Genomic DNA, 19,236 nt, shown 5'->3' with positions numbered 1-19,236 from the left:
AGTATGTCATATAGCCAACACCACTAACTCTACACAGTTTTCTCTTACTTTAAACAATCAAGGCTTGTGATGCCAAAACTGTAATCCAAATTCTCTCATGCTACTAAATTCTGAGAAATCAGTGTCAGTAAAGAAAGAGCGACTACAATATTCATGTTACAGATGTATATGGTGATTGCAAGTGCATTATGGTGCCTCCCAGTTTCTGTGCAGTAAAATAGACTGAGGCAAAGAAAAAACCATTATTTTCCTTTAAACCTCTTTTCCCTATACTGTCAAAACATCAACTATTCTGCCGTCTTATCCTCTCTAGCTGATAGGGCTCTGCACTTTTACAGTGTTTGTACTTGCTCTGCTTAGAATTCAATTTCCTCTGGTGATCTGCATGCAGGCAAATATTGCCAATGGCACTAATGTATATTTGTTCTTCTTGAATTGCATACAGAAATATTGTTGCTATGCGGCAAGCACAAAACAATCCAGAAGTCACCTGACATCCTCCATCAAACATTTAGGAGTCATCAAACTTAATTTCCCCTTTGTGCCATAAAACACCAAGAGGAAGCTTTAATAGATTGTATTATGTAACGGTTCTATAAAAATAGCAGGCCAGCACTGGAGCACTTCCTTCCTGAGGCCCAATAACCTATGCTGAAAGGATACACACTGGTTTCCCTGGCAACCATGAGAGATGACACTAGGGGAAAAACAGTAACAAAAGGACCATTTTTTGCTTAGTAAAATAAGGTCTGGCTTCAAGCTTGTGATACAGTGAATACAGAGTGCCTGACAGAGAGAGAACTGGTTAATAATTCTGCTCAGGTCCCAGTGACCTTGCAAGGCTGTTAATGCTTTCCATTTCTTTTTGTTCTGCCTATAAAAAAAAAAAAAAAAAAACACAACCAAAACAACAACAGAAAACTCACCTCAGCAAGTATTACAGATTTAATTTCTTTTTTTAAATTAAAAAAGAAAAAAAAGAAGAAAGAAAGTGGAGGCAGGACCATGTTAGAGATTCATCTGTCTGGTAGCATTTCCATGAAACATTCTCTTTCTTCCCTCCACTTGCATAGATTGCAGGATTTTCACATTTCATTTCAAAAGACTCCTTTCTGTTTCCAAGCTTGCTGTGCTTAGTAGTCCATTGTCCAGCAGACAGCTGTTTTCAAGACATGGTCTTTGCAAGTGACCAAAAAACAAACTCCCTCTCCAAAAAACTCATGATGATACAACACTATGCTAAAGGCACAACCCAGTGGGCCAGAATACTTAACAACAAGGTTGCTTCTCTTGCCTTATTCAGGTCTTCCACAGCCCCCCATGCTCCCACAGTAAGCCAGAGAGAAAAGTGACAGAAGTGGGTTTTGTTTCAGTCCAACCATCAGGGCTGGTAGGTTCCCTGTGGCATAACCACATGAACTTATTCTAGTCACCTTCAGCTTTCCCCAGCCAATTTTTAACCCTTGCTTGTTGAATCAGCTCCTGCTGAGGCAGTTCTCACACCAACAAGTTGCTTTCTTCACCTCTGGCACATTTGGGTACTATATAGTGCAAACCAGCAGTGGTACTAAGCAAACATGCATGTTTCTAAGAAGAAAAAAAAAAAAAGAAAAAAATCTGTTGTTTTCTCTAAAATCTGGAAAGCAGCTGTCTAAAGCTTATTTTCACCCTTTACGAAAAACTCCCTTCCTTCTTGTCGGTCAGTAACAGGGGAGGAAATGTATTTGAACAGGAAATGTAGTGGTACATAACTCTCCCGCTGAGCAACTCCATCATCTTGAAGTGATCCTGGGCTCCTCACGCAAGTGAGAGAAAGATCACACGTACTGCAGGAGAGGAAACCAAGGAACACAGAGACTAGGTGATATATCCACAATACCTCATTACTCCATAGCAGCAGAAAAAGGAATGCAATCCAAAGCCCAATTAATTTCTAACCATTGGCAGTATCTCTAGCACAGACATATCTCACAGACAAGAAATAAAAGCATTGGCTAGGGCCACAAAAGTGCCTCTCAAACTGTCCATCACTTTCCCCCTCAGCTGTAATAAAGTGTCTCTAGTGTTTTTAAAGAAAAGCTTTGCATCCTAATGTGATAAACATTGCAACTCTTCTTTGCACCAGAGTTCACATGTGCAAACTGCTATTTCATTTCGCATCACCCCTCACACCAAATAACTATTTTACAAAAGAATGAAAAGGTGCACTACAACATATTCACAGGAGCTCTTATTTGACATTAACACCTCAAAGACCGGGTAACAGCGTGTTATAGGTAACAAGAATTTCACCTTCCTGACAGTCTTTGCTTAAAGAACTTTTCAAATCAGTAGTCTGCCCAAGAAGGCATTTACTCAAGACAAGCAATACATAAAAAGCATGTAACAGCACAGTTTGATTTTGTTCTAGATTTGGTTTGGGAATTTTTTGCTGTTTCTGGTTGATTGGGGAAGGGCTGTTTGTTGGTTTGCTGGGGGGTGGGGGTGGGGCAGGGGGTGTATTTTGTTTTGTTTTTAAAGGGACACAGGTTTCTATCACCATCACTCAGACACACTTTAATATGTAACACCTTGCTAAAAATCATATTACTAATGAATCCAAAGTAAAATCAAATCCAAGTCCCATACAGGAAGTCAGTCTCTAACATACAGTTAACCCCATAAATTTACAATATACAATAAGCAGTGCAAAGGGTGAATTAAAAACACCCCTCTGTAGCTAAATCAACACAAATTAACTCATTTTTAGCTTTTTTTTTGTTTTATATACAACGAAATCCTCTCTGGCAACCTCAATCTTTCTATGTCCAGAGTTTTCTGATGTATTTGCAGCAGGCTATATTTTAAACACAGTATTTTAAACACAGACTTGTCCTGCAAAATAACATTACTATGGTTTTTCCCAGTGGTTTCAAAAGGCTAGAGAGAGAGGTGATTTTTCAGTCAGGAGCCGTCCCTGTTACAGAAACAAACAGTAAATGATCTTTCTTTATAGTGCCATAGATTCTACCAGTCTGCTTTTAACATATGCTGACACCAGGCCAAATTACTTTTTCACTACCATCAGTACAAAGACAGAGTAAGTTCCCTGTAATTATGTGGCTTAATATAAGGGTAACAGCAAAATCTGAGGCACAGACTTTCAGACATTTTAAAACAAGTTCCTGGCCACTTGTGATTGCAAAAATCCTAGGGCAGTTTTGAAAGAAGCATTAGGTTGTCGAACCCAGGTATCCTGTCTGAAATACCATTGCTGGTCATTATAGTTCACTTGTTTAAAGTACATCTTCAGTCTTCAAGCGGATATTTGGATATTCCTCCTCATTTCCTTTTGGAAGTGAAAAGGTGTTTGCTGTGGCTGTATTTCAGCAGGGGATTAAGTCACCCCTATGTGTTACCTACTTCACAGGATCACGCACATTCCTCCAGACCTGTTCACACTGGGTGAAATTCTCCCCTATGCTGAAGGCCAGCACAAGGCCAAGGCATTGCATAAGTATTTAAGGGATTAAACAGGATTTGAGGGGTGTGTAGGCACTGCAGCTGGATAAATTTCCTTTGAGATGATTTAATTCTGACACACTGACCCTTTCAAATACATACATAAGGCGTTTATGTAGTGTCCAGTTTAGATGAAAACTGGTGAGAAACAAATGCTTCCACCACCTTCAAGGAGGTTTCACACACACGCTGTCTTGCACACAAATTCTGCCCAATGTGGCACTGTCAACAGGTCACCAGGGCACTGGTGCAATGTTCTGTGGCTCCCAGTCCTAAGGTTAGCTCTGACGCAAGTCTCCACAGTAAGGTAGCAACAGACCATAAGGACAACTGTCACAGAGAAGCTGAACTCCGTTAAATCCAACTGCCCAAGACAACATCGTATTCCCCAACCTAATATGGGACGAAGCCTCTGAACTGCATGGAAGCAGCAGTGAGGCAACCTGGCCCAGAGCCCAAAGCACCAAGGAGCCCAGCACTAGCACTGAGCCATAGCAGCATGGCACACACGTTTGCCCCGTGCTCGTTCAGCCACACGGTTGGCAGGTATGGAGACAGACAGGGTAATCGCTTACACATCCAACAGCTCCTGCTCCTACCTGCACTCAGTATCTGGGAGCTGCCAGCCAAGCAGCCAAATTTGCTGACTTTGTTGCAGGCTTCATTAACTCAGACAGAAAACCCTCTATCATAAATGCTTCACTTGCTGCTAATCAAGCAGCTACTAACAGTGCCTGCTCATGCTCCTGATAGGGTGCCAGTTCAGACACAACTTACTTGCAGCCCAGTTACTTAGTTACTATGTTAATTAAGCGCCTAAGTAGGTAGTACACTAACATGTCAGGATTTCCAAAGGCTATATGAGCTCCCTGGGCATTTCCACTTCCAAGTCACAGCAAACAGCATAGGAATAATTAAACCAGCTATAAATGCCTCAAAAATGTAAGGCTCACATAAAATAGACTGTTCCTTTGGTGTAAGATCAGGGTTCAACGCTGTTTGAATTTTAAGGGCAAACGCAAACAATGTATCTGCTTCAAAATATTTTAACACAATAAACAATGTATCTGCTTCAAAATATTTTAACACAATAAAGACAAATTCACAGTGAGAGATATAACACTACGAAATTAGCTCCAATCTATGTAAGACTACACAAATACAGGGAACATGCAACAGTACTTGAAACATGAAACAGACATTTGAAAGCATGCCAAGGCATGTTAATATTGCCAATTAGAATATGCTGAATTTGCAGTCACTAGTAACTGCATACTACCCTGGATATACATTGCTAGAAGCAGACTGTTAACATTTAACCAGGACACTGGGGTCACAGTGTTATCTTATTGACAGCTGTGGAAACCAATACAAGTTCCTTGGCTTTAGGTTGCACCTACTCAGTGAATGTGAAGAATGAGTTCAACATATACAAACACAGCACTCTTGGAAAATGACACAAGCAACTTAACCACAGGATCTGTCCAGTTAGGAGTTAGGTCTGGATTGCAACAAATAGGCTAGTACTGATGCTGGCAACAGGAATAGGAATTAAGGACAAATATTTTGTATTCTTAAATTAGTAATTTTCTCAATTACATGACTATGTAAAATTTCATCATTTCACCTTTCCAAATGCATCAGAGAGAACAGAAGCCCCACTGGCAGCTGGAGCTTTTGATATTTTTAAGTTTGAGAGAGGGCAAGCTTTGAAAATAAAGTACATGTCAGGATCACGTGCTTCAGACTTGCATCCTTCTACAGATGCTTAAAGCAGGTGCCCATATAGTAATATTTTCTTTTTGGGAGAAAGAGCTTATGTATGAAAACATAAGAGTTGCCATGCTGTCTCAGAACAAAACATCTATCCCAACAGCCTGTCCCCTAATAGTAGCAGAGAACAGATATCTAAGAAAGAGCAGAAGAACTGGGTGAGCACATACATCTCCCTGGCAGTCTCCCAGCAGTCAACCATTTGAGGATCAGAGACTTCCTGTGCCAGACTTCTTTTATCTATTTAGTCACCCTCAATTAATTTCTCTTTCATGAACCTGTCCAGTTGACCCTTGTACCCATAAAGCACACTATCTGGTTGCATTAAGTGGATAGACAGGTATCCATGGTATGCGAGTCAGCAGCATTTTACTGCTACTGAAGGGAGGAAACTACAAACCAACAGCTTTTGCAAGACTGCATGCTTAAGAGCTCAAGATTTCACCACCACCACCCCCCACCACGCAGGCTATGTGATAGAATCAACAAGTAAAAAAAGAGATTGATAAGGTAGGCTAAAGCTGTATATGTAGATGCTACCAAGTTTGTGGGGACATGGCAACTGGGAGCCTGAAAACAACTCAGGATTCAAGGGTTTTTTTCACCAGATAGCTAAACTCAGCCTCTGAAGCATCTTAAAAGAAGCAGAACTTTGCAGGTGTTGTAAAAGTGTTACAAAGATGAGTCTGCAAGATGCATCAGAAGATAACACAGAAATTATTTTCTTAGATCCAAATCCATGAAGGAGAAACCAGTAACTGAAACAATCAAATAACAATCTTTAAGTAGTTCCTTCATTACAAACTTGGTTGTGGTGACACATTAAATGAAGACAAAGAAAGGAGACAGTGTAGAAACACTTCAGACACACTACCATGATTTTGAAGCCAGAATCCCACCAATTTTCATCACAACAAGAAAGATCTCTAAGACTAAAGCTAAATCCACCAGAAGCATCAAAGCAAAAGTTAGTTACTGTCTCCTGGCACTTCTTAAAATTTCCCTATGAATGTCCTTACTGTTGTGCCAGCAAGAACTGCAGTACTTAAGTCCTACTTAAGCATTGAAAAGAGCCTTTAAGTGGGATTGAAGTGAAGCAAAGCAACCGTGCAAATGCCTTGTACAGAAGGGAATTCTGCCACCTGTGCTCAGCACAGAAACCAGTCAGCACTGCATCTGTTCAATGAATCATCTTCTCTTACTGTGCAGTGCAGGTGAAAAAGGCACCTTTCCCTCTGGAGGCTTTTCAGTGGTGAAACTGAAGTATATGTACCACCTAAGTTAGTCCTCTTATCACAAAGAGTTACTATTACAGGTTAGGAAGGCCAAAGTCCTGATAGCATTAAATCTGGCCAGTGACATCAAGGGCAACAAAAAAAAAGCTTTTACAGATACATCAGTGATAAAAGGAAGACTAGGGAAAGTGTCGACCCTCTCTGGAAGGAAACAGGAGACTTGGTCACCCGGGATATGGGGAAGGCTGAGGTACTCAACCGCTTTTCTGTTTCAGTCTTCAACGACAAGTGCTCCAGCCACACCACCCAAGGGACAGGAGGCAAAGGCAGCGAGTGGGAGAATGAAGAACTACCCGCTGTAGGAGAAGGTCAAGTTCGAGACCATCTAAGGAACCTGAAGGTTCCTTAGTCCATGGGACCTGATGAGATGCATCCACGGTCCTGAGGGAACTGGCACATGAAGTGGCTAAGCCACTACCCATCATATTTGAGAAGTCATGGCAGTCCAGTGAAGTTCCCCCTGATTGGAAAAGGGGAAATATAACCCCCATTTTTAAAAAGGGAAAAAAGGAATACCCAGGGAACTACAGGCCAGTCAGTCTCACCTCTGTGCCTGGCAAGATCATGGAGCAGATCCTCCTGGAAATTATACTAGGGCACATGGAAAATAAGGAGGTGATTGGTGACAGCCAACATGGCTTCACTAGGGGCAAATCATGCCTGACAGATTTGGTGGCCTTCTATGACGGGGTTATAGCGTTGGTGGATAAGGGAAGAGCAACTGACATCATCTACCTGGACTTGTGCAAAGCTTTTGACACTGTCCCATCCTTGTCTCTAAATTGGAAAGACATGGATTTGATGGATGGACCACGCAGTAGATAAGGGATTGGCTGGATGGTCACGCTCCAAGAGTTACAGTCAACAACTCAATACCCAAGTGGAGAGCAGTGATGAGCGATGTTCCTCAAGGGTCGGTGTTGGGCCAGCGCTGTTGGACAGTGGGATTGAGTGCACCCCCAGCAAGTTTGCTGATGACACCAAGCTGTGAGGTGCGGTCGACAGGCTGGAGGGAAGTGATGTCATCCAGAGGGACCTGGACAGGCTGGAGAGGTGGGCCTGTGTGAACCTCATGAAGTTCAACAAGGCCAAGTGCAAGGTCCTGCACATGGGTCAGGGCAATCCCAAGCACAAATACAGGCTGGGTGATGAGTGGATTGAGAGCAGCCCTGCAGAGAAGGACTTGGGGGTACTGGTGGATGGGAAATTGACTATGAGCCAGCAATGTGCGCTCACAGCCCAGAAAGGCAACCGCATCCTGGGCTCCATCAAGAGAAGTGTGGCCAGCAGGTCGAGGGAGGGGATTCTCCCCCTCTACTCCGCTCTCAAGAGACCCCACCTGCAGTGCTGTGTCCAGCTCTGGGGCTCCCAACATCAGAAGGACACGGACCTGCTCGAGCAGGTCCAGAGGAGGCCACGAAGATGATCAGGGGGCTGGAGCACCTCCCTTATGAGGGGGCTTATGAGGACAGGCTGAGAGAGTTGGGGTTGTTCAGCCTGAAGAAGGCTCTGGGGAGACCTCCAGGTCCTACAGGAAAGCTGGGGAGGGACTCTTTATCAGGGAGTGTAGTGATAGGACAAGGGGTAACAGTTTTAAACTGAAAGAGGGTAGATTTAGATATTAGGAAGAAATTCTTTCCTGTGAGGGTGGTGAGACACTGGAACAGGTTTCCCAGAGAAGCTGTGGCTGCCCCCTCCCTGGCAGTGTTCCAGGCCAGGTTGGATGGGGCTTTGAGCAACCTGGTCTAGTGGAAGGTGTCCCCCCCTATGTCAGGGGGGTTGGAACTAGATGGTCTTTAAGGTCCCTTCCAACCCAAACCGTTCTAGGGTTCTGTGACTATCCCTGTTTTACAAATTCAAAATGAAGCAGAGAAGAAGGTGGAACTTGAAGACATAGAAAGCCCCTTTAAAAAAATCTCAGAAGATCTCTGAATGAAAGCCCGCAGAAGGACAGAAAGATTCTTGAAGACCTGTATTTTATTCACTCTGCATTGACCAACTTTGAATGTAAACCAGAAATGGATAATCCAGGTCCCAGAACAACTAGATTATTAGAGAAAAAACAAGTCATAGGCAATTAATGAGATCCTTCTAACACATGCATGCACACACTGAGAATAAAACCCTGGCAAATCACCTAGCCTCTTCAGTCTCTTGCCCTGAAAACAGGGAGAGAACTCGCTTTCTGCTGCCTGCAAAAGGACTGAGAGGGAAAGGTCACGATCTCACCCTTGCTCTGCACCAGGGCACATGCTTCATTCTTGGTAGGGATGTTAGTGCTGTCTCTCTGATTTACACTCTCCAGAGAGTCCTGGAAGGAATCCTGCCCCAGCCAGCTCAAGCACTGTAAGGATTCCTACAGCATGTAATCCAGGAATACCATCCCCTACCATGCCTCCAAGATCCACGGACAAGCCTTCTACATGCAGACCCACCGCTTAGGAATTCGTGTTCTCTAAAAATAGAAATCCTTATGCCTGCAAGCATATCTCACTGACACACATTAGTTTCTGTCACTGGAAGTGTTGAGGAGCCTGCCACTTATAAGGCACACTACTATGAATCTTCCCTAAAACAGGCAGAGAATATAATGGAAAAATCCAAAGAAAGAAAGAACAAAATTTCTCATCTTGTTTTGTTTCTTTGTTTGGTTTTTCTCAGTAAGTATTCAGTTTGTAGCAAATACTTTGTTTTTCACAGGTGCTCCAATAATGTCTCCTATGCACAGAAACAGTTCCTTTCTCTCCAGGAGCCCATAGTGCTGCTAACACAGGTCACGCTCACTCAGGTAATAGCTGTGTTTTGCATATGATCCTTCACCCACATGAATATAGCTCTGCTCAAAACTGCTATTTAAGAGTGGAGACTACACACAACACACCATGCAACTCTCCCACAAGAGAAGACTAGCTTTATACATGCTTGAACAGTTATACAGCCAAACCTACGGTACTCTTCTAGGGCAGTCTGTAACAACAAGGATTTATGGATTGAGCACATCACCATATTTTTTAGCATAGCAAAGATTAAGACAATATGGCTGCATTTGAAACAAGGCTGTTGTAATAAGAACCATTAACAAAAAAAAATGGTTTTTTTAAACTAAGCTTTTCACTTCAGTTTTCAAATAACGAAAATTTTCTGAGTTGGGTTTTCAAATATTCTGTCATCCATTTTCAACTCCATGATCCTCTCTTCTCCAGAGAAGGAAGAACAGAAGATAAAAAAATCCCAGTGTCACTTTCTCCCTCTCTAAATCAAACAAAACAGAAAAAAGATTTTGCTAGAAAAAAAATGCAAAATGAAATCTTACATGTCCAGCACTACCTAAAATACAGTCTACCTAAAATACAAAAAGCTCCATGTTCCCTGTTGCTCCTGAGTATAAGCTGTAGCTTCAAGTTCTGTGGATCCTGTGCTGTTAGCTGTTACTTCCTTCAGGCAACTTCTGCAGGGAAGTTAATTCTGTTTCTGAGTCACATCTTCAGGCCTCTTTTTGCATGTTTGCTGTTTTAATGCCAGAACATCAAGGCAAACATTTGGAATAAACCCTTGGGTGTAAGCCACAATGTTTGTTGAACAAACAAAGTCAATGCTACAAAAACAATAAAACGCGCTTCAAGGTATAAAACAGCTGTCCTTTTTGGCCAGAGGAAAGAAACATCCAGCCCCTCACTGTAGCTTCTCATTTGGATAGATTGCTGACAAGAATCACAGAATGGTTTGGGTTGGAAGGGATCTTGAAGATCATATAGTTCCTCACACCCTGCCATGGGCACGGACACTTTCCACTAGATCAGTATTTGTGCTTGGGATTGCCCTGACCCATGTGCAGGACCTTGCACTTGGCCTTGTTGAACTTCATGAGGTTCACACAGGCCCACCTCTCCAGCCTGTTCAGGTCCCTCCAGCCTGTCGACCGCACCTCACAGCTTGGTGTTGTTGGCAAACTTGCTGAGGGTGCACTCAATCCCACTGTTAATGTTGCTAACAAAGATATTAAACAGCACCAGCCCCAACACCAACCCTTGAGGAACACCTCTCCTCACTGCTCTCCACTTGGATATCGAGTTGTTGACTGTAACTCTTTGAGCGTGACCATCCAGCCAATTCCTTATCTACTGCGTGGTCCATCCATCAAATCCATGTCTTTCCAATTTAGAGACATGGATATTGTGTGGGACAATGTCAAAAGCTTTGCACAAGTGTCGGGGTCACCATTAGCCGGGGTCCTTATTTCTCCGTGCGGGAACAGAAACGACACAACACCAATGTGATGATCAGGTCGTCCATCTTTTTTATTATATATTATTGTCCTATTCTATTCCTTTTCTGGTTACATTTATACTCTACTAAGTTCCGTACACGCACTCATCTATCTTCTAATAGGCTACAGGTCATCTACACGCGCTGTTCACGCGCCTCTACAAGCATTTGCATTGGTTAATTGCAATTAGCACATAAAGCCCAAAACTTGCCAAAACTCCCTTATCTCATACCCTGTTTTGCTCAGACTTGTGTGCTTTTGCTGACCACAGGTGTTTCTCACTTATCTGCTATCTTGTGTGTTTTTGCCAGCCTTATTTTGCTGGCCTTGTCTTCGTCCTTGCATTCTTCTGTCTGCACTAACTTTCTCCCAGCGCGGCCCAGACTCCTACACACAAGTGCAAGTAGATGATGTCAGTTGCTCTTCCCTTATCCACCAACGCTATAACCCCGTCATAGAAGGCCACCAAATCTGTCAGGCATGATTTGCCCCTAGTGAAGCCATGTTGGCTGTCACCAATCACCTCCTTATTTTCCATGTGCCCTAGTATAATTTCCAGGAGGATCTGCTCCATGATCTTGCCAGGCACAGAGGTGAGACTGACTGGCCTGTAGTTCCCTGGGTATTCCTTTTTTCCCTTTTTAAAAATGGGGGTTATATTTCCCCTTTTCCAATCAGGGGGAACTTCACTGGACTGCCATGACTTCTCAAATATGATGGGTAGTGGCTTAGCCACTTCATGTGCCAGTTCCCTCAGGACCGTGGATGCATCTCATCAGGTCCCATGGACTAAGGAACCTTCAGGTTCCTTAGATGGTCTCAAACTTGACCTTCTCCTACAGCAGGTAGTTCTTCATTCTCCCATTCGCTGCCTTTGCCTCCTGTCCCTTGGGTGGTGTGGCTGGAGCACTTGTCGTTGAAGACTGAAACAGAAAAGCGGTTGAGTACCTCAGCCTTCCCCATATCCCGGGTGACCAAGTCTCCTGTTTCCTTCCAGAGAGGGTCGACACTTTCCCTAGTCTTCCTTTTATCACCAACACACCTATAGAAGCTTTTTTTGTTGCCCTTGATGTCACTGGCCAGATTTAATCCTATCAGGGCTTTAGCTTTCCTAACCTGATTACTGGCTGCTCAGTCAATTTCTCTGTATTCCTTCCAGGCCACCTGCCCGTGCTTCTACTGTCTGTAGGCTTCCTTTTTGTGTTTGAGTTTGTCCAGCTTCAGAAACAGCTTCAGAAATACCACTGCTGTCTGAAGCACTGATAAAGGCCAAAGGCTGAGAGCAGCTAGGAGACGAGATAAGCCATTGGTCTGACCTAGCAAATCATATCCTTTGTTCATCGTGTTTCCTGGGGATTTGACACGGCTCTTCCCATTCTCTCTAAAACCAGATAGATAGAGAGTGATGGCTTTAGAGCTTTTTAAGTGACAAGAGCAGGAGGAAAGGCAGGCCTATAGTAATAGGCTTTAACTACGGTACTATCAGCTGACATAGGAACCCATATATTGGCTTATTGGGCAGATTCCTCTCACACAAAGTAACAATAGTTCACTCCTTCACATCCAACTCCAGTAAAGCTTTAGTACTTCCTATATCCATGTTCCTAATTAAAACAAACAAACAAAAAAACCCAACACCAAAAGCCAAAAAACCAAGAAAACATCAAACAAAGAGTAAAAAAAACCCAACCAGAAAAGGCTAACACCATCCTGAAAAGGCTAAACTACAAGACAGGATGAGGGAACAGGCTAATTTTTCAGCTCATGAGTCTTATCTGATCTTAAGTGTCTGATAAGTATCTGATACCACATGACAATTTTCAACTACAAGACTGAAAAAGAGGCAACAATAATGTTGCCTTGGACAAACAAACTGTGCAATTAGAGAATAACAAAGAGCTGGCACAGAGCACAACAATCCTCTCCATGGCATCTATTCTTAATGGTGTTACACCATCGGAAAAAAGTGATGCTACACAAGCATTCTTGTGTCTCCACAACCTAGGAGTGGAAACAGCATAGTCAAGCTGTAACATACTAAGAGAAAAATTATTTGCACTTTTTATCCCAGATGTTCCCACACTCACCATCTAAGATGAACAGAACACCCACAATAAGGTTTGTGGTTAGGGCAAAAGTAAACCCATTGTCAAATTTCTCTGAGACTGTCCTAGAAGTTTACATTGTAAGAGTAAAGTCAAATTTTATGCACCTGATTATGCATATCACACACCTCTGAAAGTAAGTATGGCTAGTCTGATTTGGGACTATCTGGGAGAGAAAAATGTAGGAAGAAACTTATTTGACATGGCAAGTATTTTAAATTAACTCTAAATTCTATCAGCTTATTTGCACAGCTCTTACTCACAGAAACAGCCCACGTCTTTAGTTTGATTCCTTTAAGTTCAGCACTTGTCTGAATAAATGTTGTATGCTCAAATACAGAGATGCTGACAAAAATTGGTGCACTATTCCATGACACTCTAAGGAATAAGGATTATTGGATAAGGAATTCTCTCTATAACGCTTCTGACAGTTCCTCTGTGCAATTCAACAGGTTTATCAAATATTTCTAGTTATCCTTCCATAGTAATAAAAGCAGAAAAGAAATTAAAGAACAAAGAATTTTAAAACTACAGCTAGAATACAGAACTCTGAAGTTATTCATAGATTTTGGACAAATCATGAAAGAGAAACTGTAAAAATTCCTTGCTAGTTTGTAGTGTTCCACCCTAACAGCTTCAGAATGGGAAATAAAATAATTGAGCTCTAGACCAAAACATGTGTCTGTTTTGGGACATTGTGGGTTTTTTCCTTCTAAGACTCAAAAAAGAATTCTCACTGTAAAGGATGTTTCACAACTTCAGGGCATCTACAGATCAGTCAAGCAGACAAATACATACATGTTGTCTACCACGATTTATGGTAGTTTCTACCAGAATGTATACCAGAAAATGGCCTCCAAGATTTCAAAGCAACTGGATTTGAATCCCATCAGTGAAGGGCTGGTCTGTTCCCAATAAAACACCTCCTTTCAGAGTTTGTTCAGGAACAGGTTTGAATGAAGTCAGTGAAGAAAAAGAGTCCCATACAATGTATTTGCCTACTTTTATATGTCTTAAACCAATGGGGATCCCAGCAATTAATCTAGGAGATGGGTATTTTCCCCAAGCACGTTTGTTGGTTTAAACAAAATTGTTGTGCGCTCCATTTTTGCTCAACTTTGAGATTCAAGTAAACTAAAAACCTCAGAATTATTCTCAGGTCAAAACCATGAGATCCAAAGGAAAATGGCTAATTTCACATAGTTTTGATACTGAATCATATGGTAAAGGAGGCTCACACAGTAGTTTTTAGGACAACGTGTTTACCCAAAACCAAATAAACAAAAATGAGTGAGGAGTTCACCCACAAGTGCATTTTTAAAGAGTTCATTCTTGGCACAGATGGGGACAACTCCCATCAGCTTGAATGGAAAACTCACCTGTTTATGCCAGGACTAACTTTGGTCTCCAGCATCAGCAAACATAAGGCAGAGGACCTGCTTCCCCACAGCTAACTGAAGTTTGACACCTTTGTAAAGTCACTCTTTTTGATGAGGTACACAGCAGCAAAACAGTGGTCAATCAGGATGTGGGCTAGTTTGTTTTCAGAGATATTCAATATGCAGCAGACACTGTGCCATATTTAAGCAATAAAGAGCACTGCTTCTGTCCATCGTAAGGACTTGTTTGGAATTATAAAGACATATGGTATTTTTAGAGGCTGAAACAAACATACTGACTCACACTCACCACTGCCAATTGAGAATAAGGCACATTTACTGATGTAACCAATGTTCCACTTCAATCCGCTTTCCCATCAAACCTCAATGTTTTATTTTAGCTGCAAAAAGGTTTATTAAAACCCTGCAGCCACATGATAATTCTCTCAACTAAGAAATGCAATGTGAGTCTTAAAAAAACCCACAAACCCCACACCTATGCAGTCCCACTCCTTTTAAAATCACCCTAAGCTGTATTCAGCATTCCACCTAGTCCATATTTTATGGTGCTGTTTAAAAGAAAAGAACAACAGTTGTTTCTCTGATTTATTTTTTTTTACACACCCAAAATCAGGAAATATGGGGTAATATCTCCAACTCTGTCACCAAATATAACTTCAGACAAATTACTGAACACTCTGTGGATTCATCTTGCTGTCCTTAACTGGCAGGTAATAATGATTTGCATTTGTACTACAACATCTTCATCCTCTTCCCCACAAGCTCAGGTTTTCTACTGTGTAAGTCACACAAGCTGACAAGCATGCAGATGCTTACCTACCCATTTCAGCAAGAGCTTGAAGTTTAAATCCTAGTATTTATGCTGTGTGGGGTTTTTTAAACTTGTTAGGTGAAAAATGATTAACATATTATATTTATTACTTGATTACAAAGATACTTCTTAGACACAGAGCAAGAATATCTTTGCAAGAAGTTACCTAAGCTGGGGTCTTGAGTCTTCTCTAAATATTTACTGCTCCAAGCAAAATGCAGCCGAGGGAATGACACACTGCTTTTCTCCTAGATGACAGCAAACAAAAAGCACAGGAAAAATTTATACTGTAGTGAATCATATGCATATTTTGACTGGTGGAAGCTCTGCCAGAGAATGGAAAGAAAGATTAATTTAGTTGGTTTATCCCTTCCTTCGACTTCCACACAGGCTAAAACAGTGCCTTCTTACAAAGCCTGCCCACATCCTGGCTCCCCTCCAGGGAGGCACTGGTGTATGCAGGCTGTGTATCAGACAGCACTTTGTCCTCGCCAGGATGTGGTCTGCCTTTGTAACAAGGCCTATGCAAATGGACGCCCATGAGCCCTTGCAGCCGACTGCAGCAAATACCACTTGTTCCTTCACTAAATGAACTGTAACTACCTCAAAGGAGAACAAACACTCTAAGAAAAGAAGGGAAAACATCCAGATTTAACCAGATTAATGATAACGGCTCTCCTGAGGAAAGACTCCCTGAAGAGCAGAACTCAGGGAGTTATTAGCAGCCATTAACCACGTTTCTAGTTTGTGATGTGCCATGCATGAAAAATACAAGTCTATGACTTCCCTCATAAAAGTATTTGGAAGGATTATTAGCTTCGCTGAAGACAGATTAGTCACAGCACAAACTGCCATCCTAAACGTTTCATATTTGTTTTACACCCCCAGCATCCAGCTAAAAATAAAAGCAACAGAAAAAAACTTCTGTGCTGGGCTCAGAAACAAATGCACAGCTGAACCTTCAAGAAGGCCACCACTTCTCTACCGCACTAAATACTCATCTTGAACCCTTATTTCTGCCACTTCCCTTAAACCTGGAACACATGACTTCAGAAAAACTGTTTCTTATCACAAATTGCTATTGCAACATTTGTATTAAAAGATAGAACAACGAACAGCAGCAAATTCCTAGAGTTTTTCCTCAAACATTCCTACCTTGGTCCTGCCACCATGTTGTTAATGCATGATCTGGAGGAAAAAGTTCAAAATAATTTCTGCTGTGTCTAGTATTCAGGGATGCAGGACTCCATTTCTGAAAGCAGAGAGATTAGGGTGACTGAAAAATGAAGTACTGATACTGCACTGGAAGAATGGGTGTTCGTAACTCATCAGCAGATGTAGATCTTGTCAACTGTATTCAAACTAGGTCAGAGTCAAAAATCCCATGAAAGCAGCAAGAAACAAGGAGCAGCCAGACTAGCCTCCCATGATATAACACAAGATACCCACCTCTATCCATATATGGACTCCATCACCTTGCCTAGAGAAAACGCAGTTTCAAGGGACTATTGGATCCAAATATATCACGTTTGGATAGTGACACACATGGAACAGATTAAGGAAAATTGTGTCCAAGTCCTTACAGCTGACATGGAAATAACACTTTTCTCAGTAAAACACTGAGCTGTTCAGCAACCTAAGCATTGGGACCCAAGTGTTAAAGACCACAGCCCCTCCACTTTCTTCACAGATCCCAGGCCCAGGACAAATTATGAAGAAAATAGAAAGTAGAATAGTTAAGTATGCTGGACCCACCATATCTGCAACATTCTTAGGTAAACAGACTCACATGCCATCCTGACCCCATCACAGAAGAGGTTCAAGGCCACTTTCACTAGGCTTATACACCAAACTTTAAATCAGCAGGGTGATATTGCCACGTCTCATATACCAAGCAATAAAACAGGAACTAATAAATTTTGGGTCATTCCCAAAAAAATTTCTGCTGCTGCAACTCTTGTTAATCCACAAACTTCTCAGGGAATACTGTCAGTAAAAGCTCCCAACATCAGAGATCCCTGTACTCGGCACTGGTGAGGCCGCACCTCAATTACTGTGTTCAGTTTTGGGCCCCTCACTACAAAAAGGACATTGAATTACTCGAGCGTGTCCAGAGAAGGGCAACGAAGCTGGTGAAGGGTCTGGAGCACATGTCGTACGAGGAGCAGCTGAGGGAACTGGGGTTGTTTAGTCTGGAGAAGAGGAGGCTGAGGGGAGACCTCATCGCCCTCTACAACTACCTGCAAGGAGGTTGCAGAGAGCTGGGGATGAGTCTCTTTAGCCAAGTAACAAGCAATAGGACAAGAGGTAATGGCCTCAGGTTGCGCCAGGGAAGGTTTAGACTGGGTATTAGGAAGCATTTCTTTACAGAACGGGTTGTTAGGCGTTGGAATGGGCTGCCCAGGGAGGTGATGGAGTCCCCATCCCTGGAGGTGTTTGAGTAGGGTCATCATAGCACTGAGGGATATGGTGTAGTTGGGAACTGTTAATGTTGGGTTGATGGTTGGACTGGATGATCTTCAAGGTCTTTCCAACCTAGACAATTCTGTGATCAGTTAGCAAACCCAGTGCCAATGAGTTAATCAGATTTGAACCTCTTTCATGGGGAAAACTGAGGACCATCCATCTTCCACAACTTTTTAAATGAAGATTCACCAGCTGACAGGCAGAGACAGTCTGTAAACTGCATCCAAACACTGGCATCACCACCAGCATCAGCAGGTGCTCAGCACCACACAGCTCCCTGTTTCTGATTTAGGAAAGTGCTTCACTAACCAACAGGTCTAGGGCACGGCAACAGGGAGACTCTTCCCTTCAGGTTTTTCTGAGCACTGTCTCAGTGCTCAGTACAGAAAGGGCTCAGCAGCACTCCCGATCTTCACTTACTGTTCAGTCAGTGACCTGGGATCTTTTTGTGTACCAAGCACTCATTTCTTGCACTGCTGTTAGAAGACAGGCAAGTTACAGCTGAGGGTCAAGGCAGGAACAGATAGAGCAAAGGCTACTGTTATTCCAGAGCACTCTGAATCAGGGAATTAGGACCTGTTGTGACAGGACATCCAGCCAAACCTCTTTTTCTTTTTAATCTCAGTTATTCTCAACACTGGGGTTATATGATATACCAGAACAACCTTCCAAAATAATTAACTTAAGTTTATCAATCTTACTTACGCACTTACAAATCACCTGTGCCTGTCTACAAAGATTTCAATTTGGCAAGAACACTTTACTGTGCTACAGCACAGTCTCCAGCAACTTCCTACTTCACATTCCATTTCAAATGTTTTCTCTTCCCAAAGCACCACCCTTTTCCCCAGCCAGTTCCACTCCACTCCTAATAGAGATAGGGTTAAATTTACAAAGTGTTTTTATCCTAATTATAAGCCTTTCAGCTAGTACCTTGGTCTCACCCTCAGCAGGAAATGATATGCAAAATATACTTTCATACATCTGACAGTCCCCAAAACTACCGGTCATATAAATTCTGCCAATTTACTCTAATTAAAGCTAAGCAGTGTCGTGTGTGCTTAAATGGTCAATCTGTCTTGAAGTAATTATACCTGAAGGCAGGAATACATCAGAGTTTCCTTCTCTTGGAATTAAACTCAGATGGGCAACTGAGAAACAGTCAAGGGACATTTGCTAATGATTAAATCCAAATCACATCTCCTGTCAGTGTTCTTACCAAGTACAAGCTGCTGCATGGATGCTGATGGATTTGTGGAGGAAGGAGGCAGATGGTACAAGGCACTTGTCAACACTGCACTGCCTACACAAAGCTCGCTCTCAACACCCAATGTTGCAGAGGCTTGCACTCTGAAGCAATACATTAGGGAGTCAAAATGAGACTGTCTGAGACAATGTAATGCATCATACAGTATGTTCACTACCACTAGTAAGATTTCAGGTGATTCTTAGTGTTTTGTTTCATTTGCAAGGTAACCACTGCACCTGTTGAAGATTTGCTTAATTCACCTTTATTATCAACCCTGGCCACCAGCATAAAGATGATAGAAGCCCTCTTCCAAACCAGATGCTGAGTTCAGGGCTCCCTCTCTCCCTTTGGAAGCTCTCATCAAATCTT

The sequence above is a fragment of the Strix aluco genome, chromosome 4 (genome assembly GCF_031877795.1).
Source record: "Strix aluco isolate bStrAlu1 chromosome 4, bStrAlu1.hap1, whole genome shotgun sequence".
In the NCBI taxonomy this organism is placed as follows: domain Eukaryota; kingdom Metazoa; phylum Chordata; class Aves; order Strigiformes; family Strigidae; genus Strix; species Strix aluco.
The sequence above is the reverse complement of the archived record's forward strand: the minus strand, read 5'-3'. Positions refer to the sequence as shown.